This window comes from Ambystoma mexicanum (assembly GCF_040938575.1).
Source record: "Ambystoma mexicanum isolate Mex_15411 chromosome 12 unlocalized genomic scaffold, UKY_AmexF1_1 Mex_chr12_unloc.1, whole genome shotgun sequence".
Lineage (NCBI taxonomy): Eukaryota > Metazoa > Chordata > Amphibia > Caudata > Ambystomatidae > Ambystoma > Ambystoma mexicanum.
Window position 1 is genome coordinate 4,130,153 of NW_027182322.1, and position 24,360 is coordinate 4,154,512.

Genomic DNA, 24,360 nt, shown 5'->3' on the forward strand with positions numbered 1-24,360 from the left:
AGCGTTCTTAGACACAGTGAGGAGTTTTTGGGGATAATGGGAAAATCATTTCCAACTAAATGACAGGAATTTCTTAGTCCAATCATGAGGTGTGCTAGGCTTTTTTATACTGTGGCGGAAAGAGAGACAGTATAACAGTCATTATAAATAAAGGGCCAAGGAAGTGACAGTTTATGGAAGGAACAATTTGCACATAGTTTTAGAATGTGGTCAGGAGGAGGACAATTGCTTACACATATGAAACATTAGAAGGTAGACATTATGGAAGCACATATATTTCTTTATTTTTATTGTATTTGGGGAGAGGGGGTTAATATAGCACGTCCAATGTGGAAAAGTGCTTTCCATAGCACCTTGCAGGTGGGCGACATCTAGAGCTGTGCAGTAGCCACCCATGCCCCAGACGTCAAAGAGAACAAGAAGTTACACATGTTGGAAGTGAGGGTGAGACATTGAGGAGATATGATCCCCGTATGAAGCCGAGAGAAGGAGGAGGCGTGAACTTGCATCCATGTATGCAGGCGAGAAGGGAAGGAGCATTGGTCATGCATCCCTGCATGAGGGTGAGACAGGGAGGAGATATGATCCCCGTATGAAGCCGAGAGAAGGAGGAGGCGTGAACGTGCATCCATGTATGCGGGCGAGACAGGAAGGAGCGTTGGTCATGCATCCCTGCATGAGGGTGAGACAGGGAGGAGATATGATCCCCTTTTGAAGCCGAGAGAAGGAGGAGGCGTGAACGTGCATCCATGTATGCAGGCGAGAAGGGAAGGAGCATTGGTCATGCATCCCTGCATGAGGGTGAGACAGGGAGGAGATATGATCCCCGTATGAAGCCGAGAGAAGGAGGAGGCGTGAACGTGCATCCATGTATGCGGGCGAGACAGGAAGGACCATTGGTCATGCATCCCTGCATGAGGGTGAGACAGGGAGGAGATATGATCCCCGTATGAAGCCGAGAGAAGGAGGAGGCGTGAACGTGCATCCATGTATGCGGGCGAGACGGGAAGGAGCATTGGGCATGCATCCCTTCCTGAGGGTGAGACAGGGAGGAGATAAAATCCCCGTATGAAGCCGAGAGAACGAGAAGACATGAACGTGCATCCATGTATGCGGACGAGAAGGGAAGGAGCATTGGTCATGCATCCCTGCATGAGGGTGAGACAGGGAGGAGATAAAATCCCTGTATGAAGCCAAGAGAACGAGGCGGCATGAACATGCATCCTTGTATGCAGGTGTGACATGGGGTCATCATGAACATGCATCCCTTTATAAGGACATAACATGGAGGACGCATGAACATGAATGCCTGAATTTTTTGGTGGTGGCCTTCGGGTGATTTGGCACGTGCAATTGGTGAAGAGCACTTCTCCTGCGCAAAAAATAAATGTACTATTAGCACCCTGGAGGGAGCCTCTGCACTTCTTATAGGGAGAAAACTCTGCAATCAAAGGGGACAGGGTCAATAACAGCTGTAAACTCTCACAAGACCATCACTGCTCTCACACTTTCCTGCTCTCAGGCTGGCGGGCCATTATCGGCCCTGGCTGCCGCACCATTGCCAGGTTTGTGTAACTATATTATTTCTAATTGGCTCCACTTTGATGACTTTCATTTGGATTCTGACTTGATTATTGAGATCTTAAATAAGTGACTGGGGATCAGGTGTCCACTTATTCTCATGGATAACATCACAACCAACCTTTAATTCAAACATGAGTCATGACATCACAGATGGAGTACAGCTTATGATAGAGGTGGAACGTCACATTGTAGCAGCCCAAGTAGCTCGCCGTGATCGTATAGTGGTTAGTACTCTGCGTTGTGGCCGCAGCAACCTCGGTTCGAATCCGAGTCACGGCATTGCGGTGAGGCAATGTCACGACAGTTGGGCAGATATTTTAGAATTTCCATTAATACATTGGCAATCTCTGTGGAGGACTGAAACAATTCGATATGTCCTGTTACTGTTATGAACCTTTTGTTTCTTTAATGCTCTTTGCACACTTTTTCATCGGTTGACTGTAATGTATTTCAACCAAATCTAATTAAGAGCGCATTATGTGGTGACATTTGCAGTACATGAAACATTATAACACTGCCATTTACGTCAATAACCACTAGCTTGATTAAGACATATGTATTGCAGCGGCAGTATTTCCCAGTTACAAATGGGAATAAAAACAACATCCGCGAGGGATTGAACCAACGACATTTAACTGATGTTGCCAATGGAGCGCGTTACAGAGAGCGCGAGGTCCCGCCTTTACAGTCACACGCTGATGATAATACAGATGTTTAAATAAACAGGCATATCTGTGGACTTGTGGTCTTTCTACATTGGGACTCATAGTCTAGTCCTAGGCTATTGTAGGCACTGGCGTATCTTTTAGTGGAATGAGAGGCATTCTGTAGTCGCGTGAAAGGACCTTTCAAGTCAATCTGATCTGTATTGTCCTGTGAAAAAAAGCATTCTTAGACACAGTGAGGAGTTTTTGGGGATAATGGGAAAATCATTTCCAACTAAATGACAGGAATTTCTTAGTCCAATCATGAGGTGTGCTAGGCTTTTTTATACTGTGGCGGAAAGAGAGAGAGTATAACAGTCATTATAAATAAAGGGCCAAGGAAGTGACAGTTTATGGAAGGAGCAATTTGCACATAGTTTTAGAATGTGGTCAGGAGGAGGACAATGTGCTTACACATATGAAACATTAGAAGGTAGACATTATGGAAGCACATATATTTCTTTATTTTTATTGTATTTGGGGAGAGGGGGTTAATATAGCACGTCCAATGTGGAAAAGTGCTTTCCATAGCACCTTGCAGGTGGGCGACATCTAGAGCTGTGCAGTAGCCACCCATGCCCCAGACGTCAAAGAGAACAAGAAGTTACACATGTTGGAAGTGAGGGTGAGACATTGAGGAGATATGATCCCCGTATGAAGCCGAGAGAAGGAGGAGGCGTGAACGTGCATCCATATATGCAGGCGAGAAGGGAAAGAGCATTGGTCATGCATCCCTGCATGAGGGTGAGACAGGGAGGAGATATGATCCCCGTATGAAGCCGAGAGAAGGAGGAGGCGTGAACATGCATCCATGTATGCGGGTGAGACAGGAAGGAGCATTGGTCATGCATCCCTGCATGAGGGTGAGACAAGGAGGAGATATGATCCCCGTATGAAGCCGAGAGAAGGAGGAGGCGTGAACGTGCATCCATGTATGCAGGCGAGAAGGGAAGGAGCATTGGTCATGCATCCCTGCATGAGGGTGAGACAGGGAGGAGATATGATCCCCGTATGAAGCCGAGAGAAGGAGGAGGCGTGAACGTGCATCCATGTATGCGGGCGAGACAGGAAGGAGCATTGGTCATGCATCCCTGCATGAGGGTGAGACAGGGAGGAGATATGATCCCCCTATGAAGCCGAGAGAAGGAGGAGGCGTGAACGTGCATCCATGTATGCGGGCGAGACGGGAAGGAGCATTGGTCATGCATCCCTTCCTGAGGGTGAGACAGGGAGGAGATAAAATCCCCGTATGAAGCCGAGAGAACGAGGAGACATGAACGTGCATCCATGTATGCGGGCGAGAAGGGAAGGAGCATTGGTCATGCATCCCTGCATGAGGGTGAGACAGGGAGGAGATAAAATCCCTGTATGAAGCCAAGAGAACGAGGCGGCATGAACATGCATCCTTGTATGCAGGTGTGACATGGAGTCATCATGAACATGCATCCCTTTATAAGGACATAACATGGAGGACGCATGAACATGAATGCCTGAATTTTATGGTGGTGGCCTTCGGGTGATTTGGCACGTGCAATTGGTGAAGAGCACTTCTCCTGCGCAAAAAAATAAATGTACTATTAGCACCCCGGAGGGAGCCTCTGCACTTCTTATAGGGAGAAAACTCTGCAATGGAAGGGGACAGGGTCAATAACAGCTGTAAACTCTCACAAGACCATCACTGCTCTCACACTTTCCTGCTCTCAGGCTGGCGGGCCATTATCGGCCCTGGCTGCCGCACCATTGCCAGGTTTGTGTAACTGTATTATTTCTAATTGGCTCCACTTTGATAACTTTCATTTGGATTCTGACTTGATTATTGAGATCTTAAATAAGTGACTGGGGATCAGGTGTCCACTTATTCTCATGGATAACATCACAACCAACCTTTAATTCAAACATGAGTCATGACATCACAGATGGAGTACAGCTTATGATAGAGGTGGAACGTCACATTGTAGCAGCCCAAGTGTCACATTGTAGCAGCCCAAATATCTCGCCGTGATCGTATAGTGGTTAGTACTCTGCGTTGTGGCCTCAGCAACCTGGGTTCGAATCCGAGACACGGCATTGCGGTGAGGCAATGTCACGGCAGTTGGGCAGATATTTTAGAATTTCCATTAATACATTGGCAATCTCTGTGGAGGACTGAAACAATTCGATATGTCCTGTTACTGTTATGAACCTTTTGTTTCTTTAATGCTCTTTGCACACTTTTTCATCGGGTGACTGTAATGTATTTCAACCAAATCTAATTAAGAGCGCATTATGTGGTGACATTTGCAGTACATGAAACATTATAACACTGCCATTTACGTCAATAACCACTAGCTTGATTAAGACATATGTATTGCAGCGACAGTATTTCCCAGTTACAAATGGGAATAAAAACAACATCCGCAAGGGATTGAACCAACGACATTTAACTGATGTTGCCAATGGAGCGCGTTACAGAGAGCGCGAGGTCCCGCCTTTACAGTCACACGCTGATGATAATACAGATGTTTAAATAAACAGGCATATCTGTGGACTTGTGGTCTTTCTACATTGGGACTCATAGTCTAGTCCTAGGCTATTGTAGGCACTGGCGTATCTTTTAGTGGAATGAGAGGCATTCTGTAGTCGCGTGAAAGGACCTTTCAAGTCAATCTGATCTGTATTGTCCTGTGAAAAAAAGCGTTCTTAGACACAGTGAGGAGTTTTTAGGGATAATGGGAAAATAATTTCCAACTAAATGACAGGAATTTCTTAGTCCAATCATGAGGTGTGCTAGGCTTTTTTATACTGTGGCGGAAAGAGAGAGAGTATAACAGTCATTATAAATAAAGGGCCAAGGAAGTGACAGTTTATGGAAGGAACAATTTGCACATAGTTTTAGAATGTGGTCAGGAGGAGGGCAATGTGCTTACACATATGAAACATTAGAAGGTAGACATTATGGAAGCACATATATTTCTTTATTTTTATTGTATTTGGGGAGAGGGGGTTAATATAGCACGTCCAATGTGGAAAAGTGCTTTCCATAACACCTTGCAGGTGGGCGACACCTAGAGCTGTGCAGTAGCCACCCATGCCCCAGACGTCAAAGAGAACAAGAAGTTACACATGTTGGAAGTGAGGGTGAGACATTGAGGAGATATGATCCCCGTATGAAGCCGAGAGAAGGAGGAGGCGTGAACGTGCATCCATGTATGCAGGCGAGAAGGGAAGGAGCATTGGTCATGCATCCCTGCATGAGGGTGAGACAGGGAGGAGATATGATCCCCGTATGAAGCCGAGAGAAGGAGGAGGCGTGAACGTGCATCCATGTATGCGGGCGAGACAGGAAGGAGCGTTGGTCATGCATCCCTGCATGAGGGTGAGAAAGGGAGGAGATATGATCCCCGTATGAAGCCGAGAGAAGGAGGAGGCGTGAACGTGCATCCATGTATGCAGGCGAGAAGGGAAGGAGCATTGGTCATGCATCCCTGCATGAGGGTGAGACAGGGAGGAGATATGATCCCCGTATGAAGCCGAGAGAAGGAGGAGGCGTGAACGTGCATCCATGTATGCGGGCGAGACAGGAAGGAGCATTGGTCATGCATCCCTGCATGAGGGTGAGACAGGGAGGAGATATGATCCCTGTATGAAGCCGAGAGAAGGAGGAGGCATGAACGTGCATCCATGTATGCGGGCGAGACGGGAAGGAGCATTGGTCATGCATCCCTTCCTGAGGGTGAGACAAGGAGGAGATAAAATCCCCATATGAAGCAGAGAGAACGAGGAGACATGAACGTGCATCCATGTATGCGGGCGAGAAGGTAAGGAGCATTGGTCATGCATCCCTGCATGAGGGTGAGACAGGGAGGAGATAAAATCCCTGTATGAAGCCAAGAGAATGAGGCGGCATGAACATGCATCCTTGTATGCAGGTGTGACATGGAGTCATCATGAACATGCATCCCTTTATAAGGACATAACATGGAGGACGCATGAACATGAATGCCTGAATTTTATGGTGGTGGCCTTCGGGTGATTTGGCACGTGCAATTGGTGAAGAGCACTTCTCCTGCGCAAAAAAATAAATTTACTATTAGCACCCCGGAGGGAGCCTCTGCACTTCTTACAGGGAGAAAACTCTGCAATGGAAGGGGACAGGGTCAATAACAGCTGTAAACTCTCATAAGACCATCACTGCTCTCACACTTTCCTGCTCTCAGGCTGGCGGGCCATTATCGGCCCTGGCTGCCGCACCATTGTCAGGTTTGTGTAACTATATTATTTCTAATTGGCTCCACTTTGATGACTTTCATTTGGATTCTGACATGATTATTGAGATCTTAAATAAGTGACTGGGGATCAGGTGTCCACTTATTCTCATGGATAACATCACAACCAACCTTTAATTCAAACATGAGTCATGACATCACAGATGGAGTACAGCTTATGATAGAGGTGGAACGTCACATTGTAGCAGCCCAAGTAGCTCGCCGTGATCGTATAGTGGTTAGTACTCTGCGTTGTGGCCGCAGCAACCTCGGTTTGAATCCGAGACACGGCATTGCGGTGAGGCAATGTCACGGCAGTTGGGCAGATATTTTAGAATTTCCATTAATACATTGGCAATCTCTGTGGAGGACTGAAACAATTCGATATGTCCTGTTACTGTTATGAACCTTTTGTTTCTTTAATGCTCTTTGCACACTTTTTCATCGGGTGACTGTAATGTATTTCAACCAAATCTAATTAAGAGCGCATTATGTGGTGACATTTGCAGTACATGAAACATTATAACACTGCCATTTACGTCAATAACCACTAGCTTGATTAAGACATATGTATTGCAGCGACAGTATTTCCCAGTTACAAATGGGAATAAAAACAACATCCGCGAGGGATTGAACCAACGACATTTAACTGATGTTGCCAATGGAGCGCGTTACAGAGAGCGCGAGGTCCCGCCTTTACAGTCACACGCTGATGATAATACAGATGTTTAAATAAACAGGCATATCTGTGGACTTGTGGTCTTTCTACATTGGGACTCATAGTCTAGTCCTAGGCTATTAGTAGGCACTGGCGTATCTTTTAGTGGAATGAGAGGCATTCTGTAGTCGCGTGAAAGGACCTTTCAAGTCAATCTGATCTGTATTGTCCTGTGAAAAAAAGCGTTCTTAGACACAGTGAGGAGTTTTTGGGGATAATGGGAAAATCATTTCCAACTAAATGACTGGAATTTCTTAGTCCAATCATGAGGTGTGCTAGGCTTTTTTATACTGTGGCGGAAAGAGAGACAGTATAACAGTCATTATAAATAAAGGGCCAAGGAAGTGACAGTTTATGGAAGGAACAATTTGCACATAGTTTTAGAATGTGGTCAGGAGGAGGACAATGTGCTTACACATATGAAACATTAGAAGGTAGACATTATGGAAGCACATATATTTCTTTATTTTTATTGTATTTGGGGAGAGGGGGTTAATATAGCACGTCCAATGTGGAAAAGTGCTTTCCATAGCACCTTGCAGGTGGGCGACATCTAGAGCTGTGCAGTAGCCACCCATGCCCCAGACGTGAAAGAGAACAAGAAGTTACACATGTTGGAAGTGAGGGTGAGACATTGAGGAGATATGATCCCCATATGAAGCCGAGAGAAGGAGGAGGCGTGAACGTGCATCCATGTATGCAGGCGAGACAGGAAGGAGCATTGGTCATGCATCCCTGCATGAGGGTGAGACAGGAAGGAGATATGATCCCCGTATGAAGCCGAGAGAAGGAGGAGGCGTGAACGTGCATCCATGTATGCAGGCGAGAAGGGAAGGAGCATTGGTCATGCATCCCTGCATGAGGGTGAGACAGGGAGGAGATATGATCCCTGTATGAAGCCGAGAGAAGGAGGAGGCGTGAACATGCATCCATGTATGCGGGCGAGACAGGAAGGAGCATTGGTCATGCATCCCTGCATGAGGGTGAGACAGGGAGGAGATATGATCCCCGTATGAAGCCGAGAGAAGGAGGAGGCGTGAACGTGCATCCATGTATGCAGGCGAGACGGGAAGGAGCATTGGTCATGCATCCCTTCCTGAGGGTGAGACAGGGAGGAGATAAAATCCCCGTATGAAGCCGAGAGAACGAGGAGACATGAACGTGCATCCATGTATGCGGGCGAGAAGGGAAGGAGCATTGGTCATGCATCCCTGCATGAGGGTGAGACAGGGAGGAGATAAAATCCCTGTATGAAGCCAATAGAACGAGGCGGCATGAACATGCATCCATGTATGCAGGTGTGACATGGAGTCATCATGAACATGCATCCCTTAATAAGGACATAACATGCGGGCGAGAAGGGAAGGAGCATTGGTCATGCATCCCTGCATGAGGGTGAGACAGGGAGGAGATAAAATCCCTGTATGAAGCCAATAGAACGAGGCGGCATGAACATGCATCCATGTATGCAGGTGTGACATGGAGTCATCATGAACATGCATCCCTTAATAAGGACATAACATGAAGGACGCATGAACATGAATGCCTGAATTTTATGGTGGTGGCCTTCGGGTGATTTGGCACGTGCAATTGGTGAAGAGCACTTCTCCTGCACAAAAAAATAAATGTACTATTAGCACCCCGGAGGGAGCCTCTGCACTTCTTATAGGGAGAAATCTCTGCAATGGAAGGGGACAGGGTCAATAACAGCTGTAAACTCTCACAAGACCATCACTGCTCTCACACTTTCCTGCTCTCAGGCTGGCGGGCCATTATCGGCCCTGGCTGCCGCACCATTGCCAGGTTTGTGTAACTATATTATTTCTAATTGGCTCCACTTTGATGACTTTCATTTGGATTCTGACTTGATTATTGAGATCTTAAATAAGTGACTGGGGATCAGGTGTCCACTTATTCTCATGGATAACATCACAACCAACCTTTAATTCAAACATGAGTCATGACATCACAGATGGAGTACAGCTTATGATAGAGGTGGAACGTCACATTGTAGCAGCCCAAGTAGCTCGCCGTGATCATATAGTGGTTAGTACTCTGCGTTGTGGCCGCAGCAACCTCGGTTCGAATCCGAGTCACGGCATTGCAGTGAGGCAATGTCACGGCAGTTGGGCAGATATTTTAGAATTTCCATTAATACATTGGCAATCTCTGTGGAGGACTGAAACAATTCGATATGTCCTGTTACTGTTATGAACCTTTTGTTTCTTTAATGCTCTTTGCACACTTTTTCATCGGGTGACTGTAATGTATTTCAACCAAATCTAATTAAGAGCGCATTATGTGGTGACATTTGCAGTACATGAAACATTATAACACTGCCATTTACGTCAATAACCACTAGCTTGATTAAGACATATGTATTGCAGCGACAGTATTTCCCAGTTACAAATGGGAATAAAAACAACATCCGCGAGGGATTGAACCAACGACATTTAACTGATGTTGCCAATGGAGCGCGTTACAGAGAGCGTGAGGTCCCGCCTTTACAGTCACACGCTGATGATAATACAGATGTTTAAATAAACAGGCATATCTGTGGACTTGTGGTCTTTCTACATTGGGACTCATAGTCTAGTCCTAGGCTATTGTAGGCACTGGCGTATCTTTTAGTGGAATGAGAGGCATTCTGTAGTCGCGTGAAAGGACCTTTCAAGTCAATCTGATCTGTATTGTCCTGTGAAAAAAAGCGTTCTTAGACACAGTGAGGAGTTTTTGGGGATAATGGGAAAATCATTTCCAACTAAATGACAGGAATTTCTTAGTCCAATCATGAGGTGTGCTAGGCTTTTTTATACTGTGGCGGAAAGAGAGACAGTATAACAGTCATTATAAATAAAGGGCCAAGGAAGTGACAGTTTATGGAAGGAACAATTTGCACATAGTTTTAGAATGTGGTCAGGAGGAGGACAATGTGCTTACACATATGAAACATTAGAAGGTAGACATTATGGAAGCACATATATTTCTTTATTTTTATTGTATTTGGGGAGAGGGGGTTAATATAGCACGTCCAATGTGAAAAAGTGCTTTCCATAGCACCTTGCAGGTGGGCGACATCTAGAGCTGTGCAGTAGCCACCTATGCCCCAGACGTGAAAGAGAACAAGAAGTTACACATGTTGGAAGTGAGGGTGAGACATTGAGGAGATATGATCCCCGTATGAAGCCGAGAGAAGGAGGAGGCGTGAACGTGCATCCATGTATGCAGGCGAGAAGGGAAGGAGCATTGGTCATGCATCCCTGCATGAGGGTGAGACAGGGAGGAGATATCATCCCCGTATGAAGCCGAGAGAAGGAGGAGGCGTGAACGTGCATCCATGTATGCGGGCGAGACAGGAAGGAGCATTGGTCATGCCTCCCTGCATGAGGGTGAGACAGGGAGGAGATATGATCCCCGTATGAAGCCGTGAGAAGGAGGAGGCGTGAACGTGCATCCATGTATGCAGGCGAGAAGGGAAGGAGCATTGGTCATGCATCCCTGCATGAGGGTGAGACAGGGAGGAGATATGATCCCCGTATGAAGCCGAGAGAAGGAGGAGGCGTGAACGTGCATCCATGTATGCGGGCGAGACAGGAAGGAGCATTGGTCATGCATCCCTGCATGAGGGTGAGACAGGGAGGAGATATGATCCCCGTATGAAGCCGAGAGAAGGAGGAGGCGTGAACGTGCATCCATGTATGTGGGCGAGACGGGAAGGAGCATTGGTCATGCATCCCTTCCTGAGGGTGAGACAGGGAGGAGATAAAATCCCTGTATGAAGCCGAGAGAACGAGGAGACATGAACGTGCATCCATGTATGCGGGCGAGAAGGGAAGGAGCATTGGTCATGCATCCCTGCATGAGGGTGAGACAGGGAGGAGATAAAATCCCTGTATGAAGCCAAGAGAACGAGGCGGCATGAACATGCATCCTTGTATGCAGGTGTGACATGGAGTCATCATGAACATGCATCCCTTTATAAGGACATAACATGGAGGACGCATGAACATGAATGCCTGAATTTTTTGGTGGTGGCCTTTGGGTGATTTGGCACGTGCAATTGGTGAAGAGCACTTCTCCTGCGCAAAAAAATAAATGTACTATTAGCACCCCGGAGGGAGCCTCTGCACTTCTTATAGGGAGAAAACTCTGCAATGGAAGGGGACAGGGTCAATAACAGCTGTAAACTCTCACAAGACCATCACTGCTCTCACACTTTCCTGCTCTCAGGCTGGCGGGCCATTATCGGCCCTGGCTGCCGCACCATTGCCAGGTTTGTGTAACTATATTATTTCTAATTGGCTCCACTTTGATGACTTTCATTTGGATTCTGACTTGATTATTGAGATCTTAAATAAGTGACTGGGGATCAGGTGTCCACCTATTCTCATGGATAACATCACAACCAACCTTTAATTCAAACATGAGTCATGACATCACAGATGGAGTACAGCTTATGATAGAGGTGGAACGTCACATTGTAGCAGCCCAAGTAGCTCGCCGTGATCGTATAGTGGTTAGTACTCTGCGTTGTGGCCGCAGCAACCTCGGTTGGAATCCGAGTCACGGCATTGCGGTGAGGCTATGTCACGGCAGTTGGGCAGATATTTTAGAATTTCCATTAATACATTGGCAATCTCTGTGGAGGACTGAAACAATTCGATATGTCCTGTTACTGTTATGAACCTTTTGTTTCTTTAATGCTCTTTGCACACTTTTTCATCGGGTGACTGTAATGTATTTCAACCAAATCTAATTAAGAGCGCATTATGTGGTGACATTTGCAGTACATGAAACATTATAACACTGCCATTTACGTCAATAACCACTAGCTTGATTAAGACATATGTATTGCAGCGACAGTATTTCCCAGTTACAAATGGGAATAAAAACAACATCCGCGAGGGATTGAACCAACGACATTTAACTGATGTTGCCAATGGAGCGTGTTACAGAGAGCGCGAGGTCCCGCCTTTACAGTCACACGCTGATGATAATACAGATGTTTAAATAAACAGGCATATCTGTGGACTTGTGGTCTTTCTACATTGGGACTCATAGTCTAGTCCTAGGCTATTGTAGGCACTGGCGTATCTTTTAGTGGAATGAGAGGCATTCTGTAGTCGCGTGAAAGGACCTTTCAAGTCAATCTGATCTGTATTGTCCTGTGAAAAAAAGCGTTCTTAGACACAGTGAGGAGTTTTTGGGGATAATGGGAAAATCATTTCCAACTAAATGACAGGAATTTCTTAGTCCAATCATGAGGTGTGCTAGGCTTTTTTATACTGTGGCGGAAAGAGAGACAGTATAACAGCCATTATAAATAAAGGGCCAAGGAAGTGACAGTTTATGGAAGGAACAATTTGCACATAGTTTTAGAATGTGGTCAGGAGGAGGACAATGTGCTTACACATATGAAACATTAGAAGGTAGACATTATGGAAGCACATATATTTCTTTATTTTTATTGTATTTGGGGAGAGGGGGTTAATATAGCACGTCCAATGTGGAAAAGTGCTTTCCATAGCACCTTGCAGGTGGGCGACATCTAGAGCTGTGCAGTAGCCACCCATGCCCCAGACGTCAAAGAGAACAAGAAGTTACACATGTTGGAAGTGAGGGTGAGACATTGAGGAGATATGATCCCCGTATGAAGCCGAGAGAAGGAGGAGGCGTGAACGTGCATCCATGTATGCAGGCGAGAAGGGAAGGAGCATTGGTCATGCATCCCTGCATGAGGGTGAGACAGGGAGGAGATATGATCCCCGTATGAAGCCGAGAGAAGGAGGAGGCGTGAACGTGCATCCATGTATGCGGGCGAGACAGGAAGGAGCATTGGTCATGCATCCCTGCATGAGGGTGAGACAGGGAGGAGATATGATCCCCGTATGAAGCCGAGAGAAGGAGGAGGCGTGAACGTGCATCCATGTATGCAGGCGAGAAGGGAAGGAGCATTGGTCATGCATCCCTGCATAAGGGTGAGACAGGGAGGAGATATGATCCCCGTATGAAGCCGAGAGAAGGAGGAGGCGTGAACGTGCATCCATGTATGCGGGCGAGACAGGAAGGAGCATTGGTCATGCATCCCTGCATGAGGGTGGGACAGGGAGGAGATATGATCCCCGTATGAAGCCGAGAGAAGGAGGAGGCATGAACGTGCATCCATGTATGCGGGCGAGAAGGGAAGGAGCATTGGTCATGCATCCCTGCATGAGGGTGAGACAGGGTGGAGATATGATCCCTGTATGAAGCCGAGAGAAGGAGGAGGCGTGAACGTGCATCCATGTATGCGGGCGAGACAGGAAGCAGCATTGGTCATGCATCCCTGCATGAGGGTGAGACAGGGAGGAGATATGATCCCCGTATGAAGCCGAGAGAAGGAGGAGGCGTGAACGTGCATCCATGTATGCAGGCGAGACGGGAAGGAGCATTGGTCATGCATCCCTTCCTGAGGGTGAGACAGGGAGGAGATATAATCCCCGTATGAAGCCGAGAGAACGAGGAGACATGAACGTGCATCCATGTATGCGGGCGAGAAGGGAAGGAGCATTGGCCATGCATCCCTGCATGAGGGTGAGACAGGGAGGAGATAAAATCCCTGTATGAAGCCAAGAGAACGAGGCGGCATGAACATGCATCCTTGTATGCAGGTGTGACATGGAGTCATCATGAACATGCATCCCTTTATAAGGACATAACATGGAGGACGCATGCACATGAATGCCTGAATTTTATGGTGGTGGCCTTCGGGTGATTTGGCACGTGCAATTGGTGAAGAGCACTTCTCCTGCGCAAAAAAATAAATGTACTATTAGCACCCCGGAGGGAGCCTCTGTACTTCCTACAGGGAGAAAACTCTGCAATGGAAGGGGACAGGGTCAATAACAGCTGTAAACTCTCACAAGACCATCACTGCTCTCACACTTTCCTGCTCTCAGGCTGGCGGGCCATTATCGGCCCTGGCTGCCGCACCATTGCCAGGTTTGTGTAACTATATTATTTCTAATTGGCTCCACTTTGATGACTTTCATTTGGATTCTGACTTGATTATTGAGATCTTAAATAAGTGACTGGGGATCAGGTGTCCACTTATTCTCATGGATAACATCACAACCAACCTTTAATTCAAACATGAGTCATGACATCACAGGTGGAGTACAGCTTATGACAGAGGTGGAACGTCACATCGTAGTAGCCCAAGTAGCTCGCCGTGATAGTATAGTGGTTAGTACTCTGCGTTGTGGCCGCAGCAACCTCGGTTCGCACGGCATTGCGGTGAGGCAATGTCACAGCAGTTGGGCAGATATTTTAGAATTTCCATTAATACATTGGCAATCTCTGTGGAGGACTGAAACAATTCGATATGTCCTGTTACTGTTATGAACCTTTTGTTTCTTTAATGCTCTTTGCACACTTTTTCATCGGGTGACTGTAATGTATTTCAACCAAATCTAATTAAGAGCGCATTATGTGGTGACATTTGCATTACATGAAACATTATAACACTGCCATTTACGTCAATAACCACTAGCTTGATTAAGACATATGTATTGCAGCAACAGTATTTCCCAGTTACAAATGGGAATAAAAACAACATCCGCGAGGGATTGAACCAACAACATTTAACTGATGTTGCCAATGGAGCGCGTTACAGAGAGCGCGAGGTCCCGCCTTTACAGTCACACGCTGATGATAATACAGATGTTTAAATAAACAGGCATATCTGTGGACTTGTGGTCTTTTTACATTGGGACTCATAGTCTAGTCCTAGGCTATTGTAGGCACTGGCGTATCTTTTAGTGGAATGAGAGGCATTCTGTAGTCGCGTGAAAGGACCTTTCAAGTCAATCTGATCTGTATTGTCCTGTGAAAAAAAGCGTTCTTAGACACAGTGAGGAGTTTTTGGGGATAATGGGAAAATCATTTCCAACTAAATGACAGGAATTTCTTAGTCCAATCATGAGGTGTGCTAGGCTTTTTTATACTGTGGCGGAAAGAGAGAGAGTATAACAGTCATTATAAATAAAGGGCCAAGGAAGTGACAGTTTATGGAAGGAACAATTTGCACATAGTTTTAGAATGTGGTCAGGAGGAGGACAATGTGCTTACACATATAAAACATTAGAAGGTAGACATTATGGAAGCACATATATTTCTTTATTTTTATTGTATTTGGGGAGAGGGGGTTAATATAGCACGTCCAATGTGGAAAAGTGCTTTCCATAGCACCTTGCAGGTGGGCGACATCTAGAGCTGTGCAGTAGCCACCCATGCCCCAGACGTCAAAGAGAACAAGAAGTTACACATGTTGGAAGTGAGGGTGAGACATTGAGGAGATATTATCCCCGAATGAAGCCGAGAGAAGGAGGAGGCGTGAACGTGCCTCCATGTATGCAGGCGAGAAGGGAAGGAGCATTGGTCATGCATCCCTGCATGAGGGTGAGACAGGGAGGAGATATGATCCCCGTATGAAGCCGAGAGAAGGAGGAGGCGTGAACATGCATCCATGTATGCGGGCGAGACAGGAAGGAGCATTGGTCATGCATCCCTGCATGAGGGTGAGACAGGGAGGAGATATGATCCCCGTATGAAGCCGAGAGAAGGAGGAGGCGTGAACGTGCATCCATGTATGCAGGCGAGAAGGGAAGGAGCATTGGTCATGCATCCCTGCATGAGGGTGAGACAGGGAGGAGATATGATCCCTGTATGAAGCCGAGAGAAGGAGGAGGCGTGAACGTGCATCCATGTATGCGGGCGAGACAGGAAGGAGCATTGGTCATGCATCCCTGCATGAGGGTGAGACAGGGAGGAGATATGATCCCCGTATGAAGCCGAGAAAAGGAGGAGGCGTGAACGTGCATCCATGTATGCGGGCGAGAAGGGAAGGAGCATTGGTCATGCATCCCTTCCTGAGGGTGAGACAGGGAGGAGATAAAATCCCCGTATGAAGCCGAGAGAACGAGGAGACATGAACGTGCATCCATGTATGCGGGCGAGAAGGGAAGGAGCATTGGTCATGCATCCCTGCATGAGGGTGAGACAGGGAGGAGATAAAATCCCTGTATGAAGCCAAGAGAACGATGCGGCATGAACATGCATCCTTGTATGCAGGTGTGACATGGAGTCATCATGAACATGCATCCCTTTATAAGGACACAACATGGAGGACGCATGAACATGAATGCCTGAATTTTATGGTGGTGGCCTTCGGGTGATTTGGCACGTGCAATTGGTGAAGAGCACTTCTCCTGCGCAAAAAAATAAATGTACTATTAGCACCCCGGAGGGAGCCTCTGCACTTCTTATAGGGAGAAAACTCTGCAATGGAAGGGGACAGGGTCAATAACAGCTGTAAACTCTCAAAAGACCATCACTGCTCTCACACGTTCCTGCTCTCAGGCTGGCGGGCCATTATCGGCCCTGGCTGCCGCACCATTGCCAGGTTTGTGTAACTATATTATTTCTAATTGGCTCCACTTTGATGACTTTCATTTGGATTCTGACTTGATTATTGAGATCTTAAATAAGTGACTGGGGATCAGGTGTCCGCTTATTCTCATGGATAACATCACAACCAACCTTTAATTCAAACATGAGTCATGACATCACAGATGGAGTACAGCTTATGATAGAGGTGGAATGTCATATTGTAGCAGCCCAAGTAGCTCGCTGTGATCGTATAGTGGTTAGTACTCTGCGTTCGTACTCTGCGTTGTGGCCGCAGCAACCTCGGTTCGAATCCGAGTCACGGCATTGCAGTGAGGCAATGTCACGGCAGTTGGGCAGATATTTTAGAATTTCCATTAATACATTGGCAATCTCTGTGGAGGACTGAAACAATTCGATATGTCCTGTTACTGTTATGAACCTTTTGTTTCTTTAATGCTCTTTGCACACTTTTTCATCGGGTGACTGTAATGTATTTCAACCAAATCTAATTAAGAGCGCATTCTGTGGTGACATTTGCAGTACATGAAACATTATAGCACTGCCATTTACGTCAATAACCACTAGCTTGATTAAGACATATGTATTGCAGCGACAGTATTTCCCAGTTACAAATGGGAATAAAAACAACATCCGCGAGGGATTGAACCAACAACATTTAACTGATGTTGCCAATGGAGCGCGTTACAGAGAGCGCGAGGTCCCGCCTTTACAGTCACACGCTGATGATAATACAGATGTTTAAATAAACAGGCATATCTGTGGACTTGTGGTCTTTCTACATTGGGACTCATAGTCTAGTGCTAGGCTATTGTAGGCACTGGCGTATCTTTTAGTGGAATGAGAGGCATTCTGTAGTCGCGTGAAAGGACCTTTCAAGTCAACCTGATCTGTATTGTCCTGTGAAAAAAAGCGTTCTTAGACACAGTGAGGAGTTTTTGGGGATAATGGGAAAATCATTTCCAACTAAATGACAGGAATTTCTTAGTCCAATCATGAGGTGTGCTAGGCTTTTTTATACTGTGGCAGAAGAGAGACAGTATAACAGTCATTATAAATAAAGGGCCAAGGAAGTGACAGTTTATGGAAGGAACAATTTGCACATAGTTTTAGAGAGTGGTCAGGAGGAGGTCAATGTGCTTACACATATGAAACATTAGAAGGTAGACATTATGGAAGCACATATATTTCTTTATTTTTATTGTATTTGGGGAGAGGGGGTTAATATAGCACGTCCAATGTGGAAAAGTGCTTTCCATAGCACCTTGCAGGTGGGCGACATCTAGAGCTGTGCAGTAGCCACCCATGCCCCAGACGTCAAAGAGAACAAGAAGTTACACATGTTGGAAGTGAGGGTGAGACATTGAGGAGATATGATCCCCGTATGAAGCCGAGAGAAGGAGGAGGCGTGAACATGCATCCATGTATGCAGGCGAGAAGGGAAGGAGCATTGGTCATGCATCCCTGCATGAGGGTGAGACAGGGAGGAGATATGATCCCTGTATGAAGCTGAGAGAAGGAGGAGGCGTGAACGTGCATCCATGTATGCGGGCGAGACGGGAAGGAGCATTGGTCATGCATCCCTTCCTGAGGGTGAGACAGGGAGGAGATAAAATCCCCGTATGAAGCCGAGAGAACGAGGAGACATGAACGTGCATCCATGTATGCGGGCGAGACAGGAAGGAGCATTGGTCATGCATCCCTGCATGAGGGTGAGACAGGGAGGAGATATGATCCCCGTATGAAGCCGAGAGAAGGAGGAGGCGTGAACGTGCATCCATGTATGCAGGCGAGAAGGGAAGGAGCATTGGTCATGCATCCCTGCATGAGGGTGAGACAGGGAGGAGATATGATCCCTGTATGAAGCTGAGAGAAGGAGGAGGCGTGAACGTGCATCCATGTATGCGGGCGAGACGGAAAGGAGCATTGGTCATGCATCCCTTCCTGAGGGTGAGACAGGGAGGAGATAAAATCCCCGTATGAAGCCGAGAGAACGAGGAGACATGAACGTGCATCCATGTATGCGGGCGAGAAGGGAAGGAGCATTGGTCATGCATCCCTGCATGAGGGTGAGACAGGGAGGAGATAAAATCCCTGTATGAAGCCAAGAGAACGAGGCGGCATGAACATGCATCCTTGTATGCATGTGTGACATGGAGTCATCATGAACATGCATCCCTTTATAAGGACATAACATGGAGGACGCATGAACATGAATGCCTGAATTTTATGGTGGTGGCCTTCGGGTGATTTGGCATGTGCAATTGGTGAAGAGCACTTCTCCTGCGCAAAAAAATAAATGTACTATTAGCACCCCGGAGGGAGCCTCTGCACTTCTTATAGGGAGAAAACTCTGCAATGGAAGGGGACAGGGTCAATAACAGCTGTAAACTCTCACAAGACCATCACTGCTCTCACACTTTCCTGCTCTCAGGCTGGCGGGCCATTATCGGCCCTGGCTGCCGCACCATTGCCAGGTTTGTGTAACTATATTATTTCTAATTTGCTCCACTTTGATGACTTTCATTTGGATTCTGACTTGATTATTGAGATCTTAAATAAGTGACTGGGGATCAGGTGTCCACTTATTCTCATGGATAACATCACAACCAACCTTTAATTCAAACATGAGTCATGACATCACAGATGGAGTACAGCTTATGATAGTGGTGGAACGTCACATTGTAGAAGCCCAAGTAGCTCGCAGTGATATTATAGTGGTTAGTACTCTGCGTTGTGGCCGCAGCAACCTCGGTTCGAATCCGAGTCACGGCAATGTCACGGCAGTTGGGCAGATATTTTAGAATTTCCATTAATACATTGGCAATCTCTGTGGAGGACTGAAACAATTCGATATGTCCTGTTACTGTTATGAACCTTTTGTTTCTTTAATGCTCCTTGCACACTTTTTCATCGGGTGACTGTAATGTATTTCAACCAAATCTAATTAAGAGCGCATTATGTGGTGACATTTGCAGTACATGAAACATTATAACACTGCCATTTACGTCAATAACCACTAGCTTGATTAAGACATATGTATTGCAGCGACAGTATTTCCCAGTTACAAATGGGAATAAAAACAACATCCGCGAGGGATTGAACCAACGACATTTAACTGATGTTGCCAATGGAGCGCGTTACAGAGAGCGCGAGGTCCCGCCTTTACAGTCACACGCTGATGATAATACAGATGTTTAAATAAACAGGCATATCTGTGGACTTGTGGTCTTTCTACAATGGGACTCATAGTCTAGTCCTAGGCTATTGTAGGCACTGGCGTATCTTTTAGTGGAATGAGAGGCATTCTGTAGTCGCGTGAAAGGACCTTTCAAGTCAATCTGATCTGTATTGTCCTGTGAAAAAAAGCGTTCTTAGACACAGTGAGGAGTTTTTGGGGATAATGGGAAAATCATTTCCAACTAAATGACAGGAATTTCTTAGTCCAATCATGAGGTGTGCTAGGCTTTTTTATACTGTGGCGGAAAGAGAGACAGTATAACAGTCATTATAAATAAAGGGCCAAGGAAGTGACAGTTTATGGAAGGAACAATTTGCACATAGTTTTAGAATGTGGTCAGGAGGAGGACAATGTGCTTACACATATGAAACATTAGAAGGTAGACATTATGGAAGCACGTATATTTCTTTATTTTTATTGTATTTGGGGAGAGGGGGTTAAGATAGCACGTCCAATGTGGAAAAGTGCTTTCCATAGCACCTTGCAGGTGGGCGACATCTAGAGCTGTGCAGTAGCCACCCATGCCCCAGACGTGAAAGAGAACAAGAAGTTACACATGTTGGAAGTGAGGGTGAGACATTGAGGAGATATGATCCCCGTATGAAGCCGAGAGAAGGAGGAGGCGTGAACGTGCATCCATGTATGCAGGCGAGAAGGGAAGGAGCATTGGTCATGCATCCCTGCATGAGGGTGAGACAGGGAGGAGATATGATCCCCGTATGAAGCCGAGAGAAGGAGGAGGCGTGAACGTGCATCCATGTATGCGGGCGAGACAGGAAGGAGCATTGGTCATGCATCCCTGCATGAGGGTGAGACAGGGAGGAGATATGATCCCCGTATGAAGCCGAGAGAAGGAGGAGGCGTGAACGTGCATCCATGTATGCAGGCAAGAAGGGAAGGAGCATTGGTCATGCATCCCTGCATGAGGGTGAGACAGGGAGGAGATATGATCCCCGTATGAAGCCGAGAGAAGGAGGAGGCGTGAACGTGCATCCATGTATGCGGGCGAGACAGGAAGGAGCATTGGTCATGCATCCCTGCATGAGGGTGAGACAGGGAGGAGATATGATCCCCGTATGAAGCCGAGAGAAGGAGAAGGCGTGACCGTGCATCCATGTATGCGGGCGAGACGGAAAGGAGCATTGGTCATGCATCCCTTCCTGAGGGTGAGACAGGGAGGAGATAAAATCCCCGTATGAAGCCGAGAGAACGAGGAGACATGAACGTGCATCCATGTATGCGGGCGAGAAGGGAAGGAGCATTGGTCATGCATCCCTGCATGAGGGTGAGACAGGGAGGAGATAAAATCCCTGTATGAAGCCAAGAGAACGAGGCGGCATGAACATGCATCCTTGTATGCAGGTGTGACATGGAGTCATCATGAACATGCATCCCTTTATAAGGACATAACATGGAGGACGCATGAACATGAATGCCTGAATTTTTTGGTGGTGGCCTTCGGGTGATTTGGCACGTGCAATTGGTGAAGAGCACTTCTCCTGCGCAAAAAAATAAATGTACTATTAGCACCCCGGAGGGAGCCTCTGTACTTCTTATAGGGAGAAAACTCTGCAATGGAAGGGAACAGGGTCAATAACAGCTGTAAACTCTCACAAGACCATCACTGCTCTCACACTTTCCTGCTCTCAGGCTGGCGGGCCATTATCGGCCCTGGCTGCCGCACCATTGCCAGGTTTGTGTAACTATATTATTTCTAATTGGCTCCACTTTGATGACTTTCATTTGGATTCTGACTTGATTATTGAGATCTTAAATAAGTGACTGGGGATCAGGTGTCCACTTATTCTCATGGATAACATCACAACCAACCTTTAATTCAAACATGAGTCATGACATCACAGATGGAGTACAGCTTATGATAGAGGTGGAACGTCACATGGTAGCAGCCCAAGTAGCTCGCTGTGATCATATAGTGGTTAGTACCCTGCGTTGTGGCCGCAGCAACCTCGGTTCGAATCCGAGTCACGGCATTGCGGTGAGGCAATGTCACGGCAGTTGGGCAGATATTTTAGAATTTCCATTAATACATTGGCAATCTCTGTGGAGGACTGAAACAATTCGATATGTCCTGTTACTGTTATGAACCTTTCGTTTCTTTAATGCTCTTTGCACACTTTTTCATCGGGTGACTGTAATGTATTTCAACCAAATCTAATTAAGAGCGCATTATGTGGTGACATTTGCAGTACATGAAACATTATAACACTGCCATTTACGTCAATAACCACTAGCTTGATTAAGACATATGTATTGCAGCAACAGTATTTCCCAGTTACAAATGGGAATAAAAACAACATCCGAGAGGGATTGAACCAACGACATTTAACTGATGTTGCCAATGGAGCGCGTTACAGAGAGCGCGAGGTCCCGCCTTTACAGTCACACGCTGATGATAATACAGATGTTTAAATAAACAGGCATATCTGTGGACTTGTGGTCTTTCTACATAGGGACTCATAGTCTAGTCCTAGGCTATTGTAGGCACTGGCGTATCTTTTAGTGGAATGAGAGGCATTCTGTAGTCGCGTGAAAGGACCTTTCAAGTCAATCTGATCTGTATTGTCCTGTGAAAAAAAGCGTTCTTAGACACAGTGAGGAGTTTTTGGGCATAATGGGAAAATCATTTCCAACTAAATGACAGGAATTTCTTAGTCCAATCATGAGGTGTGCTAGGCTTTTTTATACTGTGGCGGAAAGAGAGAGAGTATAACAGTCATTATAAATAAAGGGCCAAGGAAGTGACAGTTTATGGAAGGAACAATTTGCACATAGTTTTAGAATGTGGTCAGGAGGAGGACAATGTGCTTACACATATGAAACATTAGAAGGTACACATTATGGAAGCACATATATTTCTTTATTTTTATTGTATTTGGGGAGAGGGGGTTAATATAGCACGTCCAATGTGGAAAAGTGCTTTCCATAGCACCTTGCAGGTGGGCGACATCTAGAGCTGTGCAGTAGCCACCCATGCCCCAGACGTCAAAGAGAACAAGAAGTTACACATGTTGGAAGTGAGGGTGAGACATTGAGGAGATATGATCCCCGTATGAAGCCGAGAGAAGGAGGAGGCGTGAACGTGCATCCATATATGCAGGCGAGAAGGGTAGGAGCATTGGTCATGCATCCCTGCATGAGGGTGAGACAGGGAGGAGATATGATCCCCGTATGAAGCCGAGAGAAGGAGGAGGCGTGAACATGCATCCATGTATGCGGGCGAGACAGGAAGGAGCATTGGTCATGCATCCCTGCATGAGGGTGAGACAGGGAGGAGATATGATCCCCCTATGAAGCCGAGAGAAGGAGGAGGCGTGAACGTGCATCCATGTATGCAGGCGAGAAGGGAAGGAGCATTGGTCATGCCTCCCTGCATGAGGGTGAGACAGGGAGGAGATATGATCCCCGTATGAAGCCGAGAGAAGGAGGAGGCGTGAACGTGCATCCATGTATGCGGGCGAGACAGGAAGGAGCATTGGTCATGCATCCCTGCATGAGGGTGAGACAGGGAGGAGATATGATCCCCCTATGAAGCCGAGAGAAGGAGGAGGCGTGAACGTGCATCCATGTATGCGGGCGAGACGGGAAGGAGCATTGGTCATGCATCCCTTCCTGAGGGTGAGACAGGGAGGAGATAAAATCCCCTAATGAAGCCGAGAGAACGAGGAGACATGAACGTGCATCCATGTATGCGGGCGAGAAGGGAAGGAGCATTGGTCATGCATCCCTGCATGAGGGTGAGACAGGGAGGAGATATGATCCCCCTATGAAGCCGAGAGAAGGAGGAGGCGTGAACATGCATCCATGTATGCAGGCGAGAAGGGAAGGAGCATTGGTCATGCATCCCTGCATGAGGGTGAGACAGGGAGGAGATATGATCCCCCTATGAAGCCGAGAGAAGGAGGAGGCGTGAACGTGCATCCATGTATGCAGGCGAGAAGGGAAGGAGCATTGGTCATGCCTCCCTGCATGAGGGTGAGACAGGGAGGAGATATGATCCCCGTATGAAGCCGAGAGAAGGAGGAGGCGTGAACGTGCATCCATGTATGCGGGCGAGACAGGAAGGAGCATTGGTCATGCATCCCTGCATGAGGGTGAGACAGGGAGGAGATATGATCCCCCTATGAAGCCGAGAGAAGGAGGAGGCGTGAACGTGCATCCATGTATGCGGGCGAGACGGGAAGGAGCATTGGTCATGCATCCCTTCCTGAGGGTGAGACAGGGAGGAGATAAAATCCCCGAATGAAGCCGAGAGAACGAGGAGACATGAACGTGCATCCATGTATGCGGGCGAGAAGGGAAGGAGCATTGGTCATGCATCCCTGCATGAGGGTGAGACAGGGAGGAGATAAAATCCCTGTATGAAGCCAAGAGAACGAGGCGGCATGAACATGCATCCTTGTA

General features: G+C 46.8%; 1 non-coding gene across 1 annotated transcript; it reads left to right on the plus strand.

Annotated features, from left to right (window-relative positions):
• Positions 1-1,791: 1,791 nt before the first annotated feature.
• TRNAH-GUG (transfer RNA histidin (anticodon GUG)) lies at positions 1,792-1,863 on the plus strand. The gene has a single exon. It is a non-coding gene; the product is annotated as a tRNA-His (tRNA).
• The last annotated feature ends 22,497 nt before the right edge of the window (positions 1,864-24,360 follow it).